The 14,349-nt window shown below is 43.2% G+C and overlaps 1 pseudogene; it reads left to right on the forward strand.

Annotated features, from left to right (window-relative positions):
• Positions 1 to 566: 566 nt before the first annotated feature.
• On the forward strand, positions 567 to 13,220 carry LOC135519503 (adrenodoxin-like; annotated as a pseudogene).
• The last annotated feature ends 1,129 nt before the right edge of the window (positions 13,221 to 14,349 follow it).

The following is a 14,349-nucleotide window of genomic DNA, read 5'->3' on the forward strand; positions in this document are numbered from 1 at the left end:
TCTGTTATGTTGATGGTGTTTGGGTGCTGTGCTCTGGCAACCAAACCACTACAGTGTTGGATACTCAACAGACAATGTTGCTTTTTATCAGATGATGAGGTAAGACGAGGGGATACTTGGTACTGTGACCAGACAGCACTAAATGGGCACCAGAGTTTGTCGACCATCCACTAAAAGCCTACATATCAGTGAAACTATGTTTTAGTTTTTCTAAGAAAAAGAGTAAGTGAAAAATAATAGAATGATGTGTTTGTGGGTAGCTTACCTGGATACTTTGGTCCTTTTGAGGCTTCAACTAAATGTATTTGCACCGCTAACATACATCATGTAAACTCATTTCAGTTGGGTTCAAAGGCAGTCCAATATGTTTTGATCCTGTGAAGGTTTTATGATGCTGTTCTTGGCTCACCTGAAGAGTAATGTACAGTATACACCTGAATACACTTGAATGATCCCACCTCTCTCTCACGCTCTCATTCTGTCTCATTCTGTCTCCATTTACTCTCTCTCCCATACTCTAGGTCAGAGGAGAAGGTGACAGTCTATTTCTTCAACCGTGACGCTATTTCATCAACCGTGACAGGCAGAAGATCACCACTTCCTGTGCCAAGGGCAACAGTTTTCTAGACCTGGTCGTCGACCAAAACGTATATATCGATGGCTTTGGTAAGTTTGGTGTGCCATGGTGAAATTGGTCAACAGACAAGTGGATACAGTCCTGGTTAAATGCTTTACTGTATATGGTGCATGCACTGTTGGTATCCTGGAAATTGCCAACATGGGTCCATATTTATGATGCTGTGTTTATTTGATAAGATCCAAGACACATTTCCCAGAATAAGCTGAGAAGAAGATGGAGGATGGTATGGCATTGTGTCCATATTAGGGCATGTAGTAAGACTGTCACCCTCTCACTAAGAGCGGCACTTCAACATGCTGCCCATGTACCTCTGGCACTCTGGGCACGTTTGGTTGGTTTCCACTAAATATTTGCATGACTTTATATGGATGAGCCCCAGGATCAAACAGTCTATCCAGACATAGTGATAGAACCGATGGAGGGAGGCAGAGAAGAAGCAGAGAGAGAGAGAGAGGGTCAAAGAGAGGGGATGAACACAATATGCGTCAGCAAAGTCACCTTTGATGATTGCAAGGCTTTCTTTCTCGCTCTATATTTCCTTTTCTCTTCCTCTGTCACTCTTTTCTGCTCTTTTCTCATGCACATCTGTCCTATTTAGGCATTGACATGATACAATCTGGATCCCTGGAAGGACTCTGTGTTAAAAAGAGAAAGAAAACCGGTCTGGTGTTCTCTTCTTTTGCAGATGTCAGGACTTCAACATTGTTCATTTTACAGTCATCTGGTGAATCATTTTATGTTAAAAACATTTCCAAAAGAGACACTTAATTGTCTTGATTTTCACATGCTGTTATTAACACTGTCCTCAGGTTAGGTACTTGTCGTATGTGTGTAAGAAATTTACAATTATTAGTTTTTATGAGGAAAAACCTACATTTCTCGCATTCTTAGTTAATTCTTAGTGACTACCGCATAAAGCTGGTTGACAGAATGCCAAGAACATGCAAAGGGTGGCTCCTTTGAAGAATCTAAAATATATTTTGATTTGTTTAATACTTTTTTTGTGGTTACTATATGATTCCATATGTGTTATATCATATTTTTGATGTCTTCACTATTATTCTACAGTGTAGAAAATAGTAAAACAAAGAAAACCCTTGAATGAGTAGCTGTGTCAAACTTTCAAATCAAATCAAATCAAATTGATTTATATAGCCCTTCGTACATCAGCTGATATCTCAAAGTGCTGTACAGAAACCCAGCCTAAAACCCCAAACAGCAAGCAATGCAGGTGTAGAAGCACGGTGGTTAGGAAAAACTCCCTAGAAAGGCCAAAACCTAGGAAGAAACCTAGAGAGGAACCAGGCTATGTGGGGTGGCCAGTCCTCTTCTGGCTGGCTGAACAAGCATCTCTGTTTTGTCCGAGTTTAAAAGTAGAAAGTTTGCAGCCATCCACTTCCTTATTTCTGAAACACATGCTTCTAGCGAGGGCAATTTTGGGGCTTCACCATGTTTCATTGAAATGTACAGCTGTGTGTCATCCGCATAGCAGTGAAAGTTAACATTATGTTTTTGAATAACATCCCCAAGAGGTAAAATATATAGTGAAAACAATAGGTGTCCTAAAACGGAACCTTGAGGAACACCGAAATTTACAGTTGATTTGTCAGAGGACAAACCATTCACAGAGACAAACTGATATCTTTCCGACAGATAAGATCTAAACCAGGCCAGAACTTGTCCGTGTAGACCAATTTGTTTTTTTTGTGTTTTTCCTACTCAGACTCCCGTGACCCATTCAAAACTGCCGGCGACCCAAATTTTGGTTGTGACCCACCAGTTGAGAATCACTGCTATATAAGACCTCTATGGCAGGGCTACTCAACTCCCGGCCCTCAAAGTATTGCTGGATTTCTACTAAACTAACACCTCATGTCAAATTATGTGGGGCTCGCAATGGCCCGCACAGCCACAAGCAATAACCTAAATGCAACCATTAACTTGGACAGGCATATCTGGCAACCCAGACTAATAAAGAAGAAACTCAAATTGGGTGCAAAGTTATCAACAATGTTGATGGAGGGCCTGGAGAAAGTAGTTAAGCCAAAGAGGCCCTGGGTGGTGCTGCAGAAAGAGTTCGTTAGCGGGTGGAATTTGGCTGCAGAACAGTGTAAGAGGCGCGAAGGGAAAGGAGAGAGGGAAGGAGAGAGAGAGGGACTCCATTCGTTCTCAATCCTACTTGGACCATGTGAGGCCAAGGCTGGTAAAAACCAAGTGCTCCGATAACATTCTCCTTATTCAGAGAGAACTCTCCTCTCGCAGAAGGAAGGACGTCCTGAATGGAATGTGCATTTCATAGGCTGAACTGATTTTAATGGACTGTTTCTGGGCAGGTCCAGGGTGTGGGTGGAACTGTGTTTTGAATGAACCCAACGCGTGGCTCAGCCAGGTGTAAAGCTCCCAACCTCTCGCCTCTTTCTCTCTCCTCACAGTGAAAACCGCTACATGCCTTAGAGTAGACCTTAATCCAGTTGCTCCAGAACTTTATAGTGCCTTGATCCTCTGAGCCTTCTGGACGTCCATGTCCCATCAAATGAACAAAACAATGTTTTTAGCTCCAACCACACACATGGCGCCTCACTCGCTCACTTACTCACTCACTCGCTCTCCCCATACTAAAACTGCAGGGTGAAGGTAATACAATGATGTGTTTCCCCAAACGTTTCAATCAAATGAAATAAACGAAAGTCAGTCAAGTCTTGGGCTCTGCTCTACCGATAGATCCTGATATACATCATCCCTTATCCCTCACCCTTTGAGCTGGAAGAATTTAGAAACATGATGTCCTAAACCAGCAATGTACAGTGCACTGTAATGTATTTAAATTGTAATGTAGTCAACATCTGTAATGTACATGATCTAATCCAGGACAGAGTGGTCTGTAATGTACAGTCTCATTGTATTACATCCTTTAGTTAGTTCCCCAAAGCAAATTCTTTAGAAACATCTAGTCCAGTTTAAACTTCAGCAGTAACAGTTGAGCAAAGCTATACAGTCATTACATATCTTATAGAAGTATAACTCCTAGGTGACACATTCAAACCTGTGTAGTATGGCTACCTTTGTTCTGCCTGGTTTCAACACCCAACCCTGTGTACTCTGTACATACCGTTCATAATGGAGAATGGCCTTGGATATCATTCCAGCTAGCTCTCACAGTCTCACGCCAGAATTAGATGTGCATCCATGTTTCTCAAATGTCAAAAGTGTTTAAGGTTAAGTTTAGGCATTAACTCCACATGTTTAAGGTTATGGTTAAGTTTAGACATTAACTCAGAAATCGTAAGGTTAGGCATTAACCCTGAATGGTTAAGTTAAGGCTTCAGTTATACAAAAGTTATATTTAAATCCAAACTGGTTCTCTAGCAAATTAGGAAGAATGTCTCACCTTATGTTCAAGAATGGCCTTTTCCCCTTTATTCAGATTACAACCTCTCACTTTCAGTTATTTGAAAAGGAAATTATCTCCCAAATTGCTATTTTTAAAACAAGCCATAGAAAGTTTGTTGCAATTTCAATTTAATCCACCAGAAAAGAAAGAACAAATAATACAACAAATATTCTGGTTAAACTCAAATATTTTAATTGTTAAAAATACTTATTTAAAAAAAAGGTATAATCTTTGAAAATGATATCATAAATAGGACTCGTGGAGTTGTTACACATGCAGCTAACAAAAACATATGGAAATGTCTGCTCTACCCAAAATTACACCCAACTAATTGTTTTTTTGCATTACCGCAAAAATGGAAGAGGAAAGAGGAAGGGGAAAAAAGTGAGAAACTTCTCTGTCGGCCCTGCATTAAAGACAATAATTGGTTAAAGAAAATTGTGATAAATAAAAAGTATACCAGTTTCTTAAGGACCAAACAATTGACAACCGTGCCGTATGCAGTGGGGAGAAAAATAATTTGATACACTGCCGATTTTGCAGGTTTTACTACTTACAAAGCATGTAGAGGTCTGTAATTTTTATCATAGGTACACTTCAACTGTGAGAGACGGAATCTAAAACAAAAATCCAGAAAATCACATTGTATGATTTTTAAGTAATTAATTTGCATTTTATTGTATGACATAAGTATTTGATCACCTGCCAACCAGTAAGAATTCCGACTCTCACAGACCTGTTAGTTTTTCTTTAAGAAGCCCTCCTGTTCTCCACTCATTACCTGTATTAACTGCACCTGTTTGAACTTGTTACCTGTGTAAAAGACACCTGTCCACACACTCAATCAAACAGATTCCAGCCACTCCACAATGGCCAAGACCAGAGAGCTGTGTAAGGACATCAGGGTTAAATTGTAGACCTGCACAAGGCTGGTATGGGCTACAGGACAATAGGCAAGCAGCTTGGTGAGAAGGCAACAACTGTTGGCGCAATTATTAGAAAATGGAAGAAGTTCAAGATGAGGGTCAATCATCCTCGGTCTGGGGCTCCATGCAAGATCTCACCTCGTGGGGCATCAATGATCATGAGGAAGGTGTGGGATCAGCCCAGAACTACACGGCAGGACCTGGTCAATGACCTGAAGAGAGCTGGGACCACAGTCTCAAAGAAAACCATTAGTAACACACTACGCTGTCATGGATTAAAATCCTGCAGCGCACGCAAGGTCCCCCTGCTCAAGCCAGCGCATGTCCAGGCCCGTCTGAAGTTTGCCAATTACCATCTGGATGATCCAGAGGAGGAATGGGAGAAGATCATGTGGTCTGATGAGACAAAAATAGAGCTTTTTGGTCTAAACTCCACTCGCTGTGTTTGGAGGAAGAAGAAGGATGAGTACAACCCCAAGAACACCATCCCAACCGTGAAGCATGGAGGTGAAAACATCATTCTTTGGGGATGCTTTTCTGAAAAGGGGAAAGGACGACTGCACCGTATTGAGGGGAGGATGGATGGGGCCATGTATCGCGAGATCTTGGCAAACAACCTCCTTCCCTCAGTAAGAGCATTGAAGATGGGTCGTGGCTGGGTCTTCCAGCAAGACAGCGATCCGAAACACACAGCCAGGGCAACTAAGGAGTGGCTCTGTAAGAAGCATCTCAAGGTCCTGGAGTGGCCTAGCCAGTCTCCAGACCTGAACCCAATGGAAAATCTTTGGAGGGAGCTGAAAGTCCGTATTGCCCAGCGACAGCCCCGAAACCTAAAGGATCTGGAGACGGTCTGTATGGAGGAGTGGGCCAAAATCCCTGCTGCAGTGTGTGCAAACCTGGTCAAGAACTACAGGAAACGTATGATCTCTGTAATTGCAAACAAAGGTTTCTGTACCAAATATTAAGTTCTGCTTTTCTGATGTATCAAATACTTATGTCATGCGATAAACTGCAAATGAATGACTTAAAAATCATACAATGTGATTGTCTGGATTTTTGTTTTAGATTCCGTCTCTCACAGTTGAAGTGTACCTATGATACAAAGCATGTAGAGGTCTGTAATTTTTAAGTTGGAAAACCTGCAAAATCGGCAGTGTATCAAATACTTGTTCTCCCCACTGCAGATGGACAGGTGGAAATCTGTCCTTTTGTCTGATGAGTCCAAATTTTAGATTTTTGGTTTCAACCGCCCTGTCTTTGTGAGACGCAGAGTAGGTGAACGGATGATCTCTGCATGTGTGAAGCATGGAGGAGGAGGTGTGGGGGTGCTTTGCTGGTGACACTGTCTGTGATTTATTTAGAATTCAAGGCACACTTAACCAGCATGGCTACCACAGCATTCTGCAGCGATACACCATCCCATCTGGTTAGTGCTTAGTGGGACTATCATTTGTTTTTCAACAAGACAATGACCCCAAACACACCTCCAGGCTGTGTAAGGGCTATTTGACCAAGAAGGAGAGTGATGGAGTGCTGCATCAGATGACCTGGCCTCCACAATCACCCGACCTCAACCCAATTGAGATGGTTTGGGATGAGTTGGACCACAGAGTGAAGGAAAAGCAGCCAACAAGTGCTCAGCATATGTGGGAACTCCTTCAAGATTGTTGGAAAAGCATTCCAGGTGAAGCTGGTTGAGAGAATGCCAAGAGTGTGCAAAGCTGTCATCAAGGCAAAGGGTGGTTACTTTGAAGAATCTAAAATCTTAAATATATTTTGATTTGTTTAACACTTTTTTGGTTACAACATGATTCCATATGTGTTATTTCATAGTTTTGATATCTTCACTAATATTCTACAACGTAGAGAATAGTAAAAACAAAGAAAAACCCTTGAATGAGTAGGTGTGTCCAAACGTTTGTGTGTGTGTGTGTGTGTGTGTGTGTGCGTGTGTGCGTGTGTGCGTGTGTGCGTGTGTGCGTGTGTGCGTGCGTGCGTGCGTGCGTGCGTGTATGGTTTGCCATTGGCTTAAAACAAAAATCTGAAAGACAATTTTCTATCACTGGATTTGAACTTGCAACTTTTGGAATCAGAGGCAAATGCTTACGCCAATTCACAGGTGACCTTCATTCACATCATCACATTGATATCCTAATAAAGTATCATATTCTCATCCATTCATCCCGTAGTCTCTGAGGGATACAGCCCATATGATGGTGATGCAGAGCCAGAATTAGCTCATTGCTTTGTAAGGGCTTTGTAACCATCAACAAGCATCAACAAAGAGAGATGCTAGAGGTGCTCAGCAGTACCATCAGAAGGGCCAGTACTAATTGGAGCTGAACTGACTGGGGAGGTCTTACCTCACTCGCACTGACCTGTGTCCCTGGAATGAATTATGCTCTACAGTGAATTACATCCAACATAATAAGGCATTATTATGACATAATAGGGCATTCCGTTACTCAGAATGGAGCCATTTTGAAGGCTGGGGGGTTTGCCAGAATGACCCACCCACCACTAACCCCCTACACTCAACTCCCCAGATAGCACAGCGCCAGAGTGTCTCGGGATTCATCCAGAACCAGACATGATATTAATTTAATGCTTTACATTGATATAGCACATTTCACTAGGTCTGAGTTCATTAGCTATATTGATATAGTATAAGCTGTGTCTTGTCAGTTTGATTGTGTGCGTGTGTTCCCCAGGTGCGTGTGAGGGGACCCTGGCCTGTTCCACCTGTCATGTGATCCTGGATCAGAAGGGGTACGACCAGCTGGGGCCCATCATTGATGAGGAGAATGACATGCTGGACCTGGCCTTTGGCCTCACTGACATGTGAGTCTCGCACGCACACGCATACACACACGAAGGCATACATACACACACACGTAAGTAGGCATTCCCAAACACACATTGACAGGAAGATCAATGTGGCTTAAGGCCTCACAAGTGACACACTTGCTGATGCATACCCATCACATACTTTATACTCTCTCCGAAACACACAGAACACCTACAGTATGAACATGTTGAGCCTGGCCCATGGCCTAACCAGCACGTGAGTGACAGCTGGCTAACACCTTCACACCTTCTCATTAGTCACGATACCTCAGGTAGGTTTCAGATGCCGGGTGAGATGAGCAGATTAAAGATATAATCATACTTTGACTATTGACGGTTGTTTCTGCCCAATTCACTTCACATTAGAATATAATCAGTTTGGTATGAAAATTGTACAAACTCCCCTCAGGTGACAAATCAGATAAGTACAGTTATAAAACATTTTCTGATTAAATATGTGTTTTTTTCCCTCACAGGTGCTCTGTGTCAGCAACTTGAGGCTCTCAGCCACCTTGTAGATTTTAAAAATGTTTTAATTCACCTTTATTTGACCAGGTAGGCTAGTTGAAAACAAATTCTCAACTTCAACTGCAACCTAGCCAAGAATAAAGCAAAGCAGTTCGACACATACAACACAGAGTTACACATGGAATAAACAAAAATACAGTAAATAATATAGTAGAAAAAATCTATATACAGTGTGTGCAAATGAGGTAAGATAAGGTAGGTAAGGCAATAAATAGGCCGTGGTGGCGAAGTAATTGCAATATACCATTTAAACACTGGAGTGATTGATGTGCAGAAGATGACTGTGCAAGTAGAGATACTGGGTTGCAAAGGAGCAAAATAAATAAATAGGTGAGATGAGGTAGTTGGATGGGCTATATTAAAGATGAGCTATGTACATGTGCAGTGATCTGTGAGCTGCTCTGACAGCTGGTGATTAAAGTTAGTGAGGGAGATATGAGTCTCCGGCTTCAGTGATTTTTGCAGTTTGTTCCAGTCATTGGCAGCAGAGAACTGGAAGGAAAGGCGGCCAATGGAGGAATTGGCTTTTGGGGTGACTAGTGAGACATACCTGCTGGAGCGCGTGCTACGGGTGGGTGCTGCTATGGTGACCAGTGAGCTGAGATAAGGCGGGGCTTTATCTAGCAGGGACTTGTAGATGACCTGGAGCCAGTGGGTTTGGCGACGAGTATGAAGCGAGGGCCAGCAAACGAGAGCGTACAGGTCGCAGTGGTAGGTAGTATATGGGGTGAAGGATGCTTTGTTGCGAAATCGGAAGCCGATTCTAGATTTAATTTTGGATTGGAGATGATTAATGTGAGTCTGGAAGGTGTTGTCCACATATTTTAAGTCAGAACCGTCCAGAGTAGAGATGCTGGACGGGTGGGCAGGTGCAGGCAGTGATCGGTTGAAAAGCATGCATTTTGATTTACTTGCATTTAAGAGCAGTTGGAGGCCATGGAAGGAGAGTTGTATGGCATTGAAGCTCATCTGGAGGTTAGTTAACACAGTGTCCAAATAAGGGCCAGAAGTATACAGAATGGCGTTGTCTGCGTAGAGGAGGATCAGAGAATCACCAGCATCAAGAGCGACATCATTGATGTATACAGAGAAGAGAGTCGGCCCGAGAACTGAACCCTGTGGCACCCTCATAGAGACTGCTAAAGGGCCAGACAACAGGCCCTCCGATTTGACACACTGAACTCTATCAGATAAGCAGTTGGTGAATCAGGCGAGGCATTCATTTGAGAAACCAAGGCTGTTTAGTCTGCCGATAATAATGTGGTGATTGACAGAGTCGAAAGTCTTAGCCAGGTCGATGAATAGGGCTGCACAGTATTGTCTCTTATCGATGGCGGTTATGATACCGTTTAGGGTGTGGCTGAGGTTCACCCATGACTAGCTCTGAAACCAGATTGCATAGCGGAGAAGGTACGGTGGGATTCTAAATGTTCGGTAATCTGTTTGTTAACTTGGCTTTCGAATACCTTAGAAAGGCAGGATAGAATAGATATAGGTCTGTAGCCGTTTTGGTGTCTCCCACATTGAAGAGGGGGATGATTGCGGAAGCTTTCCAATCTATGGGAATCTCAGACGATACTAAAGAGTGGTTGAACAGGCTAGTAATAAGGGTTGCAACCATTTTGGCAGATAATCTTACAAAAGAGAGGGTCCAGATTGTCTAGCCCGGCTGATTTGTAGGGGTACATATTTTGCAGCTCTTTCAGAACATCAGCTATCTGGATTTGGGTGAAGGAGAAGTGGTGGAGGCTTGGGTGAGTTGCTGTAGGGGGTGCCGGGCTGTTGACCGGGGTAGGGGTGGAAAGCATGACCAGCCGTAGAAAAATGCTTATTGAAATTCTCAATTATAGTGGATCTATCGGTGGTGACAGTGTTTCCTAGCCTCAGAGCAGTGCAGTGGGCAGCTGGGAGTAGGTGCTCTTATTCTCCATGGACTTTACAGTGTCCCAGAACGTTTTTGAGTTTGTGCTACAGGATGAAAATTTCTGATTGAAAAAGCTAGCCTTAGCTTTCCTAACTGCCTGTGTATATTGGTTCCTAACTTACCTGAAAAGTTGCATATCACTAGGGCTATTCGATGCTAATGCAGTACGCCACAGGAAATTTTTGTGATGGTCAAGGGCAGTCAGGTCTGGAGTGAACCAACGGCTATATCTGTTCCTGGTTCTACATTTTTTTGAATGGAACATGCTTATTTATGATGGTGAGGAAGGCACTTATAAAGAATAACCAGGCATCCTCTACTCACGGGATGAGGTCAATATCATTCCAGGATACCCAGGTCGATTTGAAAGGCCTGCTCGCTGAAGTGTTTTAGGGGGTGTTTGAAAGTGATGAGGGGTGGTCGTTTGTCCGCAGACCCATTACGGATGCAGGCAATGAGGCAGTGATCACTGAGATCTTGGTTGAAGACAGCAAATGTGTATTTGGAGGGCAGGTTTCTATGAGGGTGCCCGTGTTTACTGATTTGGGGTTGCACCTGGTAGTTTCATTGAGAAATTGTGTGAGATTGAGGGCATCAAGCTTCGATTGTAGGATGGCCAGGGTGTTAAGCATGTCCCAGTTTCAGTGACCTAGCAGCATGATCTCTGAAGATAGATGGGGGGCAATCAATTCACATATGGTGTCCAGGGCACAGCTGGGGGCAGAGGGTGGTCTATAACAAGCGGCAATGGTGAGAGACTTGTTTCTGGAAAGGTCGAATTGTTTCGGTACAGACCTGGATATTAAGACAGAACTCTGCAGGCTGTCTCTGCAGTAGATTGCAACTCCGCCCCCTTTGGCAGTTCTATCTTGGCAGAAAATGTTATAGTTAGGGATGGAAATTTCATGGTTTTTGGTAGTCTTCCTAAGCCAGGATTTAGACACGGCTAAGACATCCGGGTTGGTTGAGTGTTTTAAAGCAGTGAATAAAACAAACATAGGAAGGAGGCTTCTAATGTTAAATGCATGAAACCAATGTTTTTACGGTTACACAAGTCAACAAATGAGAGCACCTGGGGAATAGGAGTGGAGCTAGGAACTGCAGGTCCTGGATTAATCTCTACATCAGTAGAGGAACAGAGGAGGAGTAGGATAAGTGTACAGCTCAAGCCTTTAAGAACTGGTTGTCTTGTACGTTTGGAACAGAGAGTAAAAGGAGCAGGTTTCTGGATGTGATAGAATATATTCAAGGCATAATGTGCAAACAAAGGTATGGTAGGATGTGAGTACATTGGAGGTAAACCTAGGTAATGAGTGATGATGAGAGAGATATTGTCTCTAGAAACATTTAAACCAGGTGATGTCATCACATATGTGTGAGGTGGAACTAAATGGTTGGTTAAGGCATATTGAGCAGGGCTAGAGGCTCTTAAGTGAAATAAAACAATAATCACTAACCAGAACTGTAATGGACAAGGCATATTGACATTAGGGAGAGGCATGCATAGCCGAGTGATCCAGTGAATGGTTGGGCTGGCTGGATACACAGCGATTGAGACAGCTAGCAGGCCGGGGCTATCAAGCTAGCAGAAGGGCCTTAAAGGGACGTCGTGATGGAGGAAAGTCTGTTGTAGCCTCCTCGTGCGGTTCCGTCGATAGACCAGTCATGATGGATTAGTAGGGTTCCGTGTAGCAGAGGGGTTCAGTCCAATTGGCAAATGGATCTATTCAGCTAACAGTCCAATATGCTCTAGACAGCTCGAAGGCTGCGGCTAGCAGGCTAGCAAATGGGCATTCAGGATACGTTGCGACGGAGGGGCCTGTTGGGAAAAAAACCTTGGGCAGATTACATTGGTGGTCCAGTCGTGATGGATAACCAGGGCTTCGTGTAGTAAAAGGAGCCCAGGCCGATTGGCAAAATAGGAGTAGTGGCAAGAGAAATTGGCCGATGGACCTATTAGCTAACAGTCCAATATACTCTCGACAGCTAGCGGGCCGCGTATAGCAGGCTAGCTGATGGGCATTCAGGGGACGTCGCGTGACGTAGGAGCCAGTTGAGTAACCCCATCAAGCAGATTTCGTCGGTAGTCCTGTCGTGAAGAATCGGTAGGGTTTCGTACCCCGTACCGGCAGTAAAAGGGGTCCAGGCCAGTTGGCAGAATAGGTATTGTAGCCCAGGAGTTGCTGATGGACCTCTTCAGCTAGCCGGGAGATGGGCCTAGCATAGGCTAGTTCCAGGCTAATTGGTGCTCGGGACAGAGACGCTAGCCAGGAGTAGTCACACAGATTAAAGCTAGCTAGCTGCAATGATCCAGGTGAGACTCTTGTCTGTCTGTAACATTTAACCTGGTCAAGACCAGATCTTTCCCCTGGCGACCTTTCACATATCTAACATGATTATCCAGAAAACATCATTTCTAATCTAATGTTATTCTCTAGAACACATCATTATCAGACACTGACTGAGTGCTTAATTCTCTACTAATGAGGAATGTTTCATCCCAGTCTGATCTTTAACAAACATGCATCTCCCACATGGCTCCCATCCAGTTTGAGTGAAAATACAGTTTAAACAGTAACTCAGACATGTAGAATGATAACATAACATGTTACGTAAGGTACATTCACATGTGAATGTGAACATACTGTATGTGCACTTATCATGCATGGTTACAGACAGTTTGCTTTAGCTGTCTGTAGCATTAAATTATTATCATTTATATTTTGGGGGTCACGAGTCCCCGAAAAAGCCAAACCAAGCTGCTCGTGGAAAGGGAATAGATATGATAACATGATTCCTAAAGTGTGTATAATGACCTTGTCCCTGTACCTGCTGTCTCCTGTCCTGCAGGTCTCGTCTGGGTTGCCAGGTCTGCCTATCCAGAGATCTGGAGTGAGTAACAGTCTGTTTGCCAGACGGGGTGAACGACATAGGCGATTTGATGATGCTGGACCTACACTGTAAAACAAATGGTGTTGTTTTTACAATATTATACAATAAAAATAACAGTACTGTATTCATTATTTACAGCAAATTGCCGTAAATCGCAATACACTGTGGGTGATTTTAGGCATAACTGGTCAATTTTACCGTAAATTCGAAATAAACTTTGTTTTAACAGTACATTACTGTAAAGAAGTGCTGTAATTCCACCCCACAGAATACATTACCTTACCAGTAGTTGGTGCATGGTATTGTTGTTTCATGGTGCTGTTGTCTCATTTTGAGGAATGCCTTGAAAGAGGCGACATTTGTTGCAACCGTTAGTTAGAGTGATCTGGTGATGTCGAGTGATGTAAAGTGATATACCAATGTATCTGATGTGTGGCAACAAGTCCTAAACCTTAAACCTTTAATGGTTGAGTATTTGCCATATCCATTGGCCTGTTTTGCCCTGTAGTCACCGCCAGTTTGGAAGCCTTTGTTAAGGATTCTAGAAGTGCAAGTGATATAAAATATAAAATATTAATATATACTGAACAGAAATATAAACGCAAAATGCAATAATTTCAAAGATTTTACTGAGTTACAGTTCAGGAAATCAGTCAATTGAAATAAATTAATTAGGCACTAATCTATGGATTTCACATGACTGGGCAGCGGTGCAGCCATGGGTGGGCCTTGGAGCACTTAGGCCCAACCCACTTTGCAGCCAGGCCCAGCCAATAAGAAGGAGCCTTCACCCACAAAAGAGCTTTGGAGGCGGCTTATGGTATAGAAATGAACATTCAATTCTCTGGCAACAGCTCTGTTGGATATTCCTGCAGTCAGCATGCCAATTGCACTCCCCCACAAATCTTTGTGTGACAAAACTGCACATTTTAATGTGGCCTTTTATTGTTCGCGACACAAGGTGCACCGGTGTAATGAGCATGCTTTTTAATCAGCTTCTTGATATGCTGCACCTGTTAGGTGGATGAATTATCTTGTAAAGGAGAAATGTTCACTAACAGGGATGTAAAAAAAAAAATTGCCCCCCTTTGCCCTCAGAACAGCCTCAATTCATTGGGGCACTGACTCTTCAAGGTGTCGAAAGCGTTCCACAGGGATGCAGGCCCATGTTGACTCCAATTCTTCCCACAGTTGTGTCAAG

Source organism: Oncorhynchus masou, chromosome 29, assembly GCF_036934945.1.
Source record: "Oncorhynchus masou masou isolate Uvic2021 chromosome 29, UVic_Omas_1.1, whole genome shotgun sequence".
In the NCBI taxonomy this organism is placed as follows: domain Eukaryota; kingdom Metazoa; phylum Chordata; class Actinopteri; order Salmoniformes; family Salmonidae; genus Oncorhynchus; species Oncorhynchus masou.